This window comes from Condylura cristata, unplaced genomic scaffold (assembly GCF_000260355.1).
Source record: "Condylura cristata isolate star-nosed mole 26May11 unplaced genomic scaffold, ConCri1.0 scaffold00016, whole genome shotgun sequence".
Classification (NCBI taxonomy): domain Eukaryota; kingdom Metazoa; phylum Chordata; class Mammalia; order Eulipotyphla; family Talpidae; genus Condylura; species Condylura cristata.
The window spans coordinates 10,787,813-10,798,230 of record NW_004567117.1 but is presented as its reverse complement, the minus strand read 5'-3'; positions in this window follow the sequence as shown (position 1 = coordinate 10,798,230).

Genomic DNA, 10,418 nt, shown 5'->3' with positions numbered 1-10,418 from the left:
GGAGCTCTGTTTACTATTTTGGGCTAGATTAGGCTGATTACTCTTGCTAAGCCTACTTCAGTGCATAAATCTTACCAGTGGACAACATAATGCTTTCTTACCTGGTGTTCCCTTGCTGGGACTTTCCACTGGACATTGAGAACAGAAATCCTAATAAGAGCTATAAGAGCTTTTTTTTTTTTAACCTGTCTCATTCAAGAACAGAATTTTCAAACTCCCCCCTCAACACTGGTAAAACTGCGCTGTCCCTGGGAGTGACCTATAGAAACATTTCCAAAACTATGTTCAGCACAATTACTGAGAAGAGAAGAGATGTCGTTAGCTAATAAAAATGCCACAAATATAGAATGATGAACTACCATGGGAAATGAATCGATGGAGAAGGACATGTTGGAATGTGGGATAGTAAAAATCACTTAAACTTTACATGACCTCGAGGAAAGTCATGGGGATATGTTTTGCCAGGTTCTTCAGATAGCATATTGAGATATGGCTGTTTCCCAAATCTTACTATGTAATTAGCTGAATTTAGACTCTCTGAGCCTTCTTCCTTCGTGGACAGCCTGGAATGTCTGAGTCTACCCGGTTGCCTGAGTTCCTCTTTATGCTCAATACCGTTTAGGCAGGATCAGCTTGTGAGATGATTCCATGGAAGCATCTTGTTTGTAGCGACAGGACAGGGGTGCCTCTCTCTGATAATTTAGAACAGTGCTGAGTTGTGGGTCAGATCTCCCTGGGGTGGTGTCACAAACTGAAAAAGTAGCAGTGGCACCAAGTTCCTCTACAGTTTTCTACAGCTGTTCCAGATTTTCCATGGGCTCACCTTTAAATTAAAAGAATTTCTGCACTTTCAAGAATGTAAAAACAAAGCCATGTGTGAGAATGTGAGATTCACTCATATGCCCTAGCAAGAAATAGGTTGCATTCCTTTTTCTGCACTTAAAAAACAAGCACCTCCTTTCCACCCCTCCCCCAGAATGCCATATATGTAAATGATCCCAAATTAATCTTTAGCATGTGCCCATGTTGTTTTCATTTACTAAACTTTAAAAATATGTTCATTGTTCCCTTTTAACAACTTTTGGCAAGTTTTTCAGAAATTGAAATATATGAGCAAATGAGTAAAATTAGCAAGTACCATTCAGCAAGCACTAAAGGTACAAATACTTCACAATACACAAAAACCGCCATTATAGAGCTCATAAATATAAATCATAATGCTTTATAAGTACATGAGCACATATGCTTTATAAGCACTTCTTATTTAACTCACTCTTAATTAGCCAAACACAGTGAAATTAAATAGAGAAGCAAAATTATACAGTCATCAGAATACTATTTTTACATGTCTTTAAATAACTTTTTTAAAAAAGATTTATTTACTTATACATACAGAACTGGGGTACAGACCAGAGGTGCAGGGGTGCTGAGAAGATTCACTAGAGACAGAATGGGGACCAGAACACACAAATTGAGGAAGTACACTGCTGAGGGGAGCAGCGGACAGGTCAGCAGAGGCCTGCTGAGCCACGTGGGTCACCTCCCTGGCCGGAAATTGAACTCATGCTGAAGTGGCTTTAGCTTCATAGTGCTGTGCTTTAGCCCACTGCGCCACCAGGGAGCGCCCTAAATAACTTTGTTTTTTAGGGTAATTATGTGATATAGTAGAAACGAGATCTGGATTAGGCCAATTCTTGTGAGCCAGAATTTTTAACAAAGCCTTAACAGTTTTGGGACATTGGACAATTTATTTACCTGCTCTTATCCTCATCTTGTTTATCTATACAGAGAATTGGTAATACTCAGATCACAAGGTTGAAATAAAATTTTTAACTGAGTGCCTAATACACTGTTAAGAGGGAACTCTCATTACTAGTTTTCTCAGGTGATGATGACTTAAGATGTTTAGGTAAATTTTTCTTAACTTTTGAAATAGTTTTTTTTTTTAATTATTTCAATGATTTACTTTTAGTGCCAACAATGTCAGTGACTGCCAATATATTAAAAATTAATAATGATTTAAATCATAAGCTAATTGAGCCATTTTCCTTACTATATATATATAGTAAGAAACTATATATTCCTTACTATATATAAGGAAATTTTCATTTTGGTATCTGGGCTTATCCATCCTCTTAATGCAAACTGCTAGTTAGCCAATAAGTACTAATGTGCTGTTACTCTACTTAGAAGCTGGATGTTTTTAAAATTTCCTTCACTAGCATTAGCTTTTCCCATCAGGATTCAAAGCAATGTATTTGCCAATTTTCCCCCTCAAATCTCCTGTAAATTATAAATACTATATCCTGGCTAAATAATTCCTTTACTGTCATAAAGGGTACATAAATCAGTATCTATATGATGTTTCTCAGTAATAAAAGGAATCTATTAGTTCAAGAACCAGGCAGTTTTATTGCATATCATGTTTCTATACTTTGGTCAAAAGTCTGATAATAAAGTCTTGCTGAAAAAAGTCTTTCACTGTTCTCAACTATTTTCCCACTTAGTGTCTACAAAGATTAGAAGTGCACTGGACTATGATGATGGCACATAGGTGATTTGGTGAAGCCCACAGGGATTACAACTGAGATGGAAAAGGCACAAAATGATGTAAAAATAAACATATTATTTAAAAAAAAAAAGAAGTGCCACTGATACTATAATTTTATGTGCACAGACTTCCTGTAGAATATTAGAACAAGGGAACTGCTGTGTACAGAGAAGACCAGTAAGCTGTTTGGAAGAAAATTAGTGGGGGGAAAACTGTTGTTTCTATAAATATGCTAGTGTGCATTTTAATTTTACAATTGAGGAATTATTTAGATTAAGTCATTTTTTTTTAATAATTAGGTAGAGCAAATGTTGGCAGTAAAGAATTTTTCTTAGGACATCTCAGGAGATTCATCAGATAACCAGATCCCTACTAAAGAAAGTTCTAATTTTTACAAAATCCAAGACAGCTTAATCGTCTTGGAATAATTACCTCATATATATATGTGTGTGTGTGTGTGTGTGTGTGTGTATAAAAGATTTATTTATTTATTTATGCATACAAAAGTTGAGGTGAAGGCCAGAGGAACAGGAGTAAGAAAGCTGGTTGAGAGGATTAACCAGAGACAGAGTGGGGAGTGGAACAGGCAGACGTACTGAAGTAAACTGTTGAGGGGAGCAATGGTGAGACAGGAGGGGTGCTGCACCATGTGGGCCACCTCCGTAGCTGGGGATCCAAGTCTTGCTGCAGTGGCTGTGGATAGCTTCTTAGGGCTGAGACTTAACCCCTTGCGCCACCAGGGAGACTTGGAATAATACCTCTTATGAAGTGGTATCTCAATAGAAATAAAAATCTTTTTCAATTGATCCTAACTGTCCAGGTTGACCTGGTACTGAAGTCCCAGTGCTAAAACCAGAACAGTCCCAGGCAGTCCAGGCAGACCAGGATGGCTGGTCATCCGAACGAATCTGCATCATTAGATCAAGTATCTGAGTTACTTTATGCCACAAAAATTTACCTTGCCTGACTCTAGTAGTCACCAAGCCTACTGGGTACCAAATTTTAGAGGCAATATCATACAATTGGTGGCCACACATCAAAGTCGAAATATCTTGTGGTTCTTATGCTTTGTATCTTATAATAGGTCTCAAATGGGTACTTTTGTTTCAGGTTAACATTGTTTTTGGAGCTATGAGACTGAACTCAGAAAGCAGGATAAAAAGAAAAAGAAACAACAAATGTTAGAGAGGATATAGAGGCGGAATGTAAACATTAAAAGTAGAAATCCATATGCCTGTTATCCCATGAAAAATATTTGTAAAAACTGATTTGAAGTGTAAAAATTAAATACATTAACAGATGGTTGGATAAAGAAGATAAGATGCATATATATAATGGACTATGACTCAGTTATTGGAAAGATGAAATCCTGCCATTTGCAACAGTGTGAATGGACCTAGTGGGTATTACATATAGTGAAATAAGATAGATGGAGAAAAACAAGCATCATGTGATTTCACTCATATGTGAAGTGTAGCCAAAGCAAACACATGGATCAACAAAATAAACTTTTAGAGTATAAGACCAATAGGTGGTTACCAGAAGAAGGTAAGGGGGTAGGGTGTGAGTTTATCGGGTAAAAGGAGTCAACTGTATGGTGAACTTAATATAACATACACACAACTGATCTTTTAATGAGGCACACCTAAAACATGTATATTGTGATAATGCAATGTTACTACAGAGGAAGAAAAGCAGGAAGGAGGAAGGGAAGGAGAAGGAAAAGCAGATGAACAAAATTAATCTTTGCAGCAGATAACTGTCCTGGTTGTGCTGTGATCATTTAAGTTAGACATGATATCAAGAAACATATACAAACAATATTGTGTAAAAGTGAATGAAAATGGGCCAAAGCTAGATAGTAAGGAGCATGCCTACCTTCCTGCCTATCTCCCGCAAATATTAAGCTGTAGGTAGCATATGCCTGCATATTGCAGTTCACTTCCACAAAGATGTCTTGAACGATTCCTCTGAACCAAGTCCTGTGCTGGATGCTTGGACTACAGAAATGCAAAAAGTGGACCTGCCCTCAGGAAGCTTCACTCTCAATGGGGATCTCATCGTGTGCTGGTTGGTCTCCGTTTGCCACCCTAGCTGCAAAGGCACTCTCTACTCTCCCTGTGGCCATGCCTCCAGGGATTCGACCCCTGTATCTTCTGCATCTGGAGGACGAGGACAACTGGGCTTCTGTCCCAGGCCCCACAGGACTGCAACCCATAGAGAAAGAGTTCTCAAACAGCTATGCCCTCAGGGCACAGCAAGAAGCCCCTGACCCAGCTCAGTCTTCCTGTAAAAAACCCTATAGCTTTTATCGTCATAGCTTCAACCTGAAGGCAAGGCTTCTAATGAAACTGACTTCTAAAAGCTGACTGTAAACCCTTCAGTAGGCCTCAGGCCCTTCTTGTATATGTGTCTCTCCTTTGCTGACTTCTAGAGAGCCTGTACCTCTTGGAGGGGGACTTGTGGGAGTCTGGTGCCATGGTTTTTACATTGTGCTGTTTGAGGGATATTCATTGATTCCCTGAATCTTGAAGACGAGGGTAGTTGTGCTTGTGGCTCCCACAGGAGTAGGACAGTTGAAGAGACAGTCCTAGACAGGCTGTCTCCCCCAGGGCACTGCAGAAACAGCCACTGAAACATCCTGAGACTTTCAGTTAAAGTGGCCAATTTGATTTGGAGCTTTGACCTGGGGGGTGGCCGGCAGGTTTGGCATAGGGAATGGAGGCCTGTGGAGCCAGTCTTTGCTCTGTGCCAATATCTCAGTGGCTTCTCCCAAAAAGAGGCTTGTATACTCTTCTGGAGAATGAATTTTTACAACTGTTATTCCAGGAGGTACCTCCATATACTTAAGGTACTTCATCCTTCTGGTTACCACGGAAATCAAAAACCAAATTAAAACACATTTGCCAATGCCATAATAACGTAGCTGTATTTTAAAGGAAAACTTGAGTTTTAATCAAGTATAACTTCGCTTTTTTGCTCTGATGGTCTACTGATTTCCACATGCTTTAGCTTATTCAATAAAAATCCCAGAACTTCTAAAGCCATTAACTCACATGGGCCTTTACATTCTGTGGGTCCAGATACAATACATCATTTGGCAGTCCGCTTTGGTTGGCCTCTAGATTGAAGGAGAGAGCAAAATCTGGAATGATTCCCAAACGTCTAGATCTGGTGACAGGGAGATTGTGGCAGGGTGAGCTTGAGGAGAACAGAATGGGTTGAGAGCTGTTGAATCTGAAATCCCTGTGGCCCATGCAGGCAGAGGACAGCCAGCAGAAGGCTGGCGATGCAAGGTTGTGGTTCTAAGTCATATCAGCCAATGAGGGTGCCTTGGCAATGACCTCAGGAACAAGACCCTGGGGGATATAAATACCTAAGGGTGGGGCAGAGGAAGAAGGGCCAGGAAAAAGACTAAGCAGGTATCTGGTGTCTCATAAAGCACCTGGCACACAGCAGACACTTGGAAATATTGTCTAGGAGTGAATGCACCAGGTACTTACGGTACTTCATCCTTCTGGTACCATGGAAATCAAAAACCATTGGAAGCTGCAGGGGGTTAGATGGGTAAGAAAATTCAGTCCATTCAAATGTGCCTGGAAACCACAGGCTTGTGTAACATTACTTGTCTGTACTTTTCAGGTCATCTGTGGGTCAGCTGAATCCACATCACATGCCTTTGTCCCCTTCCTACTTGGTCTTGTTAGCTGTCAGACTGAGGAGTATCCCAAGGTCCCCCCAACCTGTATCCTCTAAATGGTTCTGCTTTGCCACATAAAGACAGAAACCTCTTGGTGTGAAAGAACTTTAAGAGAATAGTGTGCATAGAGAGAAGAAAAGAATAGTAGTTTTCCAATAAATGCCCAAAGTGACCCATAACTCTCATGGATAAATGTCCAGCTAAACAAAGTTGACCCAAAGCAGAACTCCTGGGGCCCAAAAGCTTGTCACAAGTCTAAGGCAACTTCTGGTGGAAAACCACAGGAAATGGGCAGGAGGGACCAGGCAAGTCTGGATGGAAAGGAACAAAATCAAAGTACAATCAAGTGAACAGCTGCCCTTGTCAGCCTCCCAGTGGACCCACATGTCTCTCCTAGGTGTCTCTACATGTCTCAAATCCATCTGTCTACTTCTGTGTCCCCTAAATCCCCAGTACAAGTCCAAAGCTGAGAAGTGGGACTTCTTCACGTGTGTCTCTGCTCCATGTGCCTCTTCCAAGGGACTTCGTGATTCTTACCTCTGTGCCTAAGTCTCTTTCTAGCTTGTCCTCGCTGCTCTGCTCCATCCTTCACTAGGTGGGACAGGGAACTGGAAACCATCCCCCTTTTTATGGCGATTACACTGTTACTTTCTCACCCTTTCTCTGGGGTCCTGAGTTGCCCACCTCTAGCCATCTACTCCACCCGTCCACCTTGTCACACTCTTCAGAGGTGAGCAGTGGCAAGATAAACCCACGTTTTATCAATATCTGCAGCCTGTCATTGCATAAGTGTGGTTTATTATTGTCCTGAAAGATTTTCTTTGTAGGGAGGGGCTGGGATAGATAAGATAAAGATTTAGAGGATAAGAACCCCAGTGAGAACAGAGTAGACTTAAAAGGATGAAGGGCAAGGTGACTCTGTCCTATGTAGTCTGAGATGCTGGGGCAAAGCCCATAGAGAATAGCTTTACTTATACCAAAAAATTAGATCATTCAAAAATAAAACATTTGCTAGTCAACTGTGCCAAATGCCACATGGAGGGTCAGAGGGAGAGGGGGCAAAAATGCAAAAAAAAAAAAAAAAAAAAAACACGCCATGGATTTGGGAGTCAGTAGCTCCTTGATGCCACTGCAACAAACATCTCCGCTCACAGTGAGGGGGGACCAGAGTGCCTGGGTTGGGAGCCCAAGGGAGATGAGAAAGGATGACAGCCCAGCCTTCTCAGCTCAGCCAAAGTGTCACCATCCTAACAAAACTCTGCTGGCATTCTTGATTCCTCTCTTTCTTTCACCCCATAATCCTGCCTTCAAAATAAACCTCAAATGCCATGTCTTCTCTGGAAATTCAAATAGCTTCCTACCTGGTTCTGCTTCTATCTTACCGTTATCTATGATCCATAGTTTATACAACAGCCACAGTGGTCTTTAAAAACAGTAAATCATAAATAAGTAAATCCCTAAAAAAAAAACCCCAAAAAACAAAAAACAAAAACCCAGGGCCCTCTCTGGTGGCACAACGGTTTAAAGAGCAGCACTGTGAAACTGTCTGCGGCCACTGCAGCATGAGTTTGACCCCCAGCCAGGGAGGTGATCCACGTGGCGCAGCAGACCTCTCCAGACTGGCCCACTGCTCCCCTCAACAGTGTATTTCATTAGATCTGCCTGCTCTGGTCCCCACTCTATCTCTGGTGAATCTTCTCACTCCCACACCTCTGGTCTGTACCCTAGTTCTTGAATGCATAAATTAATAAATCTTTAAAAAAAAACAAAACAGTAAATCAAATAAACATTTTAAACAGTAAATCAGATCATATTTTTGTTTTTTGTGGATTCCTTGACAATTACCCCATCTTGCCTTTTTAAAAGTGTTTATTTCTTACTGCGCTATATATACTGCACAGCTGTACCTCACTGCCCCTTCATCTAGTATCCAATTTCTCCTTCCTCTCATTGCACTCTGCTGCACTGGGCTTGAGGCAGCGCTCTGGCAAGGGTGCTAGCGCGGGTCAAAGGAGAGTGGCCAGCAGAGGATGGTCACTGGGTTCTTCACCCCCCCACACACAATTGCAAGTCTGCTCAGGCTCAGGGAACAACAATGGGGCTTATTTGACACACAGGGGAAACAAAGCGTCTTTAAGGCCACAAGCGGCCGGTTATCTCACCCGGACTGTGTCCACAGGGTCTATAGTCCCAAACGAACAGCTTCCATCCAAGATGGCGCCAATCCACGAACAGAGTCCAGAGCTCCTGGGAGCAGCAAGCAGCAGGCAGGATCTAATTCCCTGCAGCTGGAGGTGCTCAGAGGCAGGGCCGCTGAGATGCTCCAGCAGCAGCAATACCAGAGTCCAAAGGTCGGGATGGAGGGAACCAGACGCAAGCCAGACAGCGAGAGGGACGTAGTGCCAGATGACCAGAGCAGGTAACAACTCTCAAAAGGGACCTGGACATAGAGTGCTCCCTTCTTCCTTCAGCCGTTGTCTGCTAAGTCTTCTTTCTTCGTTGGAGGCCAGAAACAGAGTGGAGTCTTCTATCTTCCAATTACACTCCTCTCTGTGGCTCGTAAAACATTTTCCTTTGTATTAATTAAAAATGACCAATTCAACAATTCTGTAAGAGTGGCTGTACTGTTCTTTTTTATTTGTTTTTTTTTTTTTTTTTTAAGATTTATTTATTTATGCCTGCAGGAACTGGGGTATAGGATAGGGGTGTGTGGGGCAGGGTGGCAGTGAGAGGATCATATAGAGCGGTGAGCAGAACAGGCAGATTGACTGATATATGCTGCTGATGGGAGCAGCAAGCGAGACAGGAGAGGCCTGGCGGCCACGTGGGTCAGCTCCCTGGCCGGGGATGGAACTCACACTGCAGTGGCTGGTGATTGCTTGATAGCACTGAGACCTCAAACTCCTGCACCACTAGGAAGAACTAATGGCACTTAATCTCTTAAATCAGAGAATAATATACTATCTATTGCCAGCAAACATTTCCCTGCAAAAGGGACACTTTTAGAAGAGTATACTCCATGTTTAATGTGAATTCACATTTTTTAATGCGAATTATAGCCTTTATGTTAATTAAATGAATGGCTGAATGACTGAAGATAAAGAAGGAAGGGGGAGAGGGAGAGAAGAAATGCTAGTGAAATTAACTACTATTAAAAACTTCATAGATAATTTATTTTATTTTACTTCTCTTAAACATTCCCTCCTGGATTTTTTCTTTACTTTTCTTTTCTTTTTTTTTTGCAGAGGGGAAAAGAAGAACTGCCTCCTGCTACTGTGGAAGAATATCTACCTGGGTGATAACGCTAGTCTCTCATCCTCTCAAGCAGGAGTGAGTTATTTGACTCATGAGAGAAGCTATTAGTCCAGGCATCTCATAATTTATGGAGAATTCATTAGGGATGCACTCTCCTTCTCTTCCTGAACTTACTGGTGCCAGATAGCAAATTCCAGCTAGTATGTCGACAGGATACATACAGGGCTGCCAGGTTGCACAAGTCTAGGGAACCACTTGCACTGTGTCCTAGAGCTGAACTCCACACAGGAAGCAGTGCAATGGCACAGTCTTCTCTGCTTTCTGCACAAGTCACCCACAAGGACCCCAGAGGTTGTCTGACTATGCCAGTGATGGGGGGGTTGGGAGGGGAGCAAATCTAAGCAGAGGTGACATGGTAGTGAGTACATTATGGCCACACATCTAAGGCACACTGCCTAAGTCAAATTTAGCACTAAGAAACTGACATTTTGAAGTTCATCTGTCTGACTCCACTATTTCTCAGTTAATGGAATCTTCTTGCTGTCTTTGATAGTTAAGATGCCCTTGCTTCTAGGTCTCCCTAGTTACCAACCGGTTATCTGTAATATTTTATAATCCACTTAAGTCTTGAACATACTGATGTCATAATTGTGAAAGTAACTGGACTCACATGAAGTGTTGCTTAATCTTAAGAACAAAATGGCAGCTGTGAAAACAGATGAAATAATTAGAGGAAGCAACTCTTGGAAGCTTCAAGATATTTTAAAAGTAATTAATATTCATTAGCAACATCCTATTCTCAGAAATTACCCTTCAAAGGAGGATGTGAAGTAAGAAAAACCTACCACTGCATTTCCTAAACAACTGGTTCCATTTTCAACAAAATTTGAGTTTGTTGAAAATGAGAGTGCA